The sequence below is a fragment of the Pan paniscus genome, chromosome 13 (genome assembly GCF_029289425.2).
Source record: "Pan paniscus chromosome 13, NHGRI_mPanPan1-v2.0_pri, whole genome shotgun sequence".
In the NCBI taxonomy this organism is placed as follows: Eukaryota; Metazoa; Chordata; class Mammalia; order Primates; family Hominidae; genus Pan; species Pan paniscus.
In genome coordinates, this window is record NC_073262.2 from 45396528 (window position 1) to 45400587 (window position 4060).

The following is a 4060-nucleotide window of genomic DNA, read 5'->3' on the forward strand; positions in this document are numbered from 1 at the left end:
GATTGTGCCATTGCATTCCAGCCTGGACAACAAGAGCGAAACGCCACAAAAAAAAAAAAAAAAAAAAAAAGATGCTTATGATCCGGCGGATCCTCCTGGGTTGGCCAGGCCGGGGAGAGGGCGCGGGCGCCGAGTGGCGGGGGCAGCGGGCGGGGGCAGCGGGCGGGCGCGGCGACCGGAGCCGGGGCGGGGATCCTGGCGGCGACCGCGGAGGCGGCAGCGCCCCGGGCCCGCCGCCCCCTCCCCTCCGGCGAGGGGAGCCGCTGCATGGGGCCGGTCGGGGGGGCGGCCCTGCGGCGCAGAGCGGCGGCGACGGCGGCGGACCCCCCAGGCGGGCCGGGGCTGAGCCCGGGGCCGGGGCGGGGGCTCCGGGGGGACCATGCCCGGAGGCCGGCGGGCAGCAGCATGGCTCACGGGCCCGGCGCGCTGATGCTCAAGTGCGTGGTGGTCGGCGACGGGGCGGTGGGCAAGACGTGCCCACTCATGAGCTATGCCAACGAAGCCTTCCCGGAGGAGTACGTGCCCACCGTCTTCGACCACTAAGCAGTCAGCGTCACCGTGGGGGGCAAGCAGTACCTCCTAGGACTCTATGACACGGCCGGCCGGACAGGAAGAATATGACTGTCTGAGGCCTTCATCTTACCCAGTGACCGACGTCTTCCTTATATGCTTCTCGGTGGTAAATCCAGCCTCATTTCAAAATGTGAAAGAGGAGTGGGTACCGGAACTTAAGGAATACGCACCAAATGTACCCTTTTTATTAATAGGAACTCAGATTGATCTCCGAGATGACCCCAAAAGTTTAGCAAGACTGAAGGATATGAAAGAAAAACCTATATGTGTGGAACAAGGACAGAAACTAGCAAAAGAGACAGGAGCATGCTGCTATGTGGAATGTTCAGCTTTAACCCAGAAGGGATTGAAGACTGTTTTTGATGAGGCTGTCATAGCCATTTTAACTCCAAAGAAACACACTGTAAAAAAAAGAATAGGATCAAGATGTATAAACTGTTGTTTAATTACGTGAGAAACATCTTCAGTGGCCAAGGAAACTGGCCATTTCTCTGAGAAAGCAAATGAAATGCTACAGCTATACCCAGACCATTTATAGGTAATGAAGCAGTTCAAAACTTGAAAGAAAACAAAACCTGTCCTCAGAATTCTATAAAGTTTATTAAGAATGTTCCTTAAAGGTTTAAGAAGCAGTAAGCAGTATCTGAAGCCACAATCTATTATAAATACTTTATTTCAACTAGAAGGTACAATCTCTCAGAAGTTTCATAGTTTAAAAAGCTACAATCACATCATGTTGTAACTACATAAAAAACAGAGCTGTAAATGGAACTGCTTGGCTTTGACCATATACATTTCTGCACAGCCCTTACAGAATCTGCACAAAGAAATATCTCCCTTTGTTCCGGTTAATTGTTCTTGTATGTAAGTTGCTTTCTATTCCAGTATATCCAGAGTGGTGAAATAACAAGGCCAGCCACATAGCCAAAGGTCGCTCCAAGCGTACAGGAGATGGGCCATACCTGAGGAGAGAATGTATGAGATCAAAAAAGAACAAATGTTTTATTATTACTTGAGCACAAGTGTAACCTAAATATTTCTATATTAAAGCTTAATGTGCTTTCTTAAAGAATGCTGAAGTGTAATAAGGTCATAACTGCATTTATCATGAACACTAAAAATGTACACATTTTAGTTCATGTGCATTAAACTGTAACAAGGCTTCGGGCAATTGTAGATTTAGTTTGACGCTCCCCAAAGTGCATGAGACACATGCTAAAATTACAAATTAAAATTTTGGGTCAGACTTTGCCATAATGCTGGACTCAATTTAGCTCTCTGAACTAGATGGTAATTTTTTTTTAATTCCCACTTTGGCTGTGTACATCAAATGAAATGAGAAGTGTGTATGCTGACTAAACCACGAGAAACTTTCTTTAAGTTGTGTTAAAGAGGAAAGACCTAGAATCCAAGCATGTTACATGAAAATTGTAACAGAGCAGCTGCTTCCACCTTTCAGATATAGATGTTGGAACCACAGCAGAAGTTATAGTTACATACACACCTAGAATGTAAGTTAAACAAAATACCGGCTTCGGGAGACCCATTTTCTCCAGCCATATTACATTAGGCTAGAAGTAATTAATGTTGATTTATTTCATCTACAAGCAGTTGGTCCCTAAGTGACAGGCTCTGCTTCAAAAAAAAAAGTTGGAGAAAAATTTTCATGTTCTTCTGTGAAGCTTATTTGGTACACTGGAACCTTTTCTAATCTTTCTCTGGGGGGAACAGGCCGCAGAACTGTGTTAGAGGTGAACCATCTTAATTACTAGTTCTGTTACCTAATTCAGCTTCCTTGTTTGGTCTGCTGTGGATCTGCCTTATTGCATATGCCATGCATCAGATAATGGTGTTAGACAAAGCTTCATTGTGAACAACCTAATGCATTTTAGAGAAACAATCTCATCTACACATTTTTTTCTAGCCTTTCCTACATTTAAACTTGCTGTTGCCTAAATCATAATTTTTAAAATGTCTTTGGTGGGCTTCTGTTAATTCACATGACTTGAGTTTATAGCTGTGTCTACTGCACAGATTGGGTAATGGAACACTAAACTTTTATACTTGAAAATGACAGGCTTAAATGCTAATATCAGTCACAAATCCAGGATGTACTGTCTTGTTGTATGTGAGCTTTGCAGAGATTTTTAAAAATATAAGCATCACCTTCGCACTGAAGAGTGGAGAGAGTCTACTGGATGACTGGCCAGGAACTTTCTCTCTGAATCAGACATTTGGATGTCTTCTTTCTTCCAAGAAATGGTGGTTCACATTAAAGTATCATGGCCTTATGTATGCTCAAATGGAATCTTATGTAACTTTCTTATTTAATTTTGGTCTGCTACTTTTAGATAAAATTGAAAGGAATTGTATAAATCAATTAACATATTAGCTAAGTTGTCCAACACATGTTATAAATGAATTACAACAGTAAACTATTATACATTTCCAAAAAAAAGATATATTGCACAATGTTCACTGCTATATAGTGTACAATATCAAAAATTGGAAACTAACTTGTATGTTATAATTTATTTCAGTTATGAGTGGTAGAAAAACCATTGTAGCTCTTGTCAAAACCTGCATAGGCAGTCTAAGGTAAATATAACGCTTGATTTTATCAGGGCCCAGGTTCCTTCTGTCTTGTGGCCACTGTATGAGCCGCAACCCCAAGGTGGAAGATGGCAGTATGTGTTTATACACAGCAATGAGGAAGGGAGATAGGAAAGCAAAGTGTGTCCCTTTAGGAAAGATCTTGGAATCTGCCATGCCGTATTTCTACTACATCCTGTTACTAAGAACTTAGGAACATGATTGCACCTTTATTGGTAGTCTTTATTCTGGGCAGCCATCTGCCTAGCTTAAAATGTGGAGGGTCCTTACCATAGAGGAAACAGAGAATGAATTTTAGCAAACAACTAGTGGTTTCTGCCACATGACTAAATGACCAACAGGGAAACATATTACAAGACATCATACAATTAACCTCTATTCAGTTGTTACAGACTCAAGCAACTCTACATGAATTGGCATGTGAACTTCTTGCAAAACAGGGTGTTTATTAAACAGTTTTTTAAAAGTGTGTGAAAAGCCTGCATATGTCCACCAAAAGACATGTAAAAATGCTTATTCCTTTATTATTTGTAATATCCCAAATTTTGAAATGCCACAAATATTCACCAGAAGTACAATGGATAAGTAAAGTGTAGCATATTTATCTAGTAAAATACCATAGGTTACGGGAATGAACAAAGTGTTGCCAGATACAATAATGTGGATGACTCCTAATGTTGCAGCAAAAGAAGACAGGCACAGAACATACAATTTACAACCCCACTTACATAAAGTTTAAAAACAAGTAAAATTAACCTACAGTGCTAGAAAGCAGAATAAAGTCAAGGAATGCTAGTGTCAGGAAAGGAGAAAGCAGCCTTCTGAGGGGCTTCTGAGGGGCTGCTAATGTTCTATTTCTAGAACTGGGTGTTGG

The 4060-nt window shown here is 41.9% G+C and overlaps 1 pseudogene; it reads left to right on the plus strand.

The window, feature by feature from the left end:
* The first annotated feature begins 379 nt into the window (after nt 1–379).
* On the plus strand, nt 380–2733 carry LOC117979362 (rho-related GTP-binding protein RhoQ-like; annotated as a pseudogene).
* Nucleotides 2734–4060: the final 1327 nt, after the last annotated feature.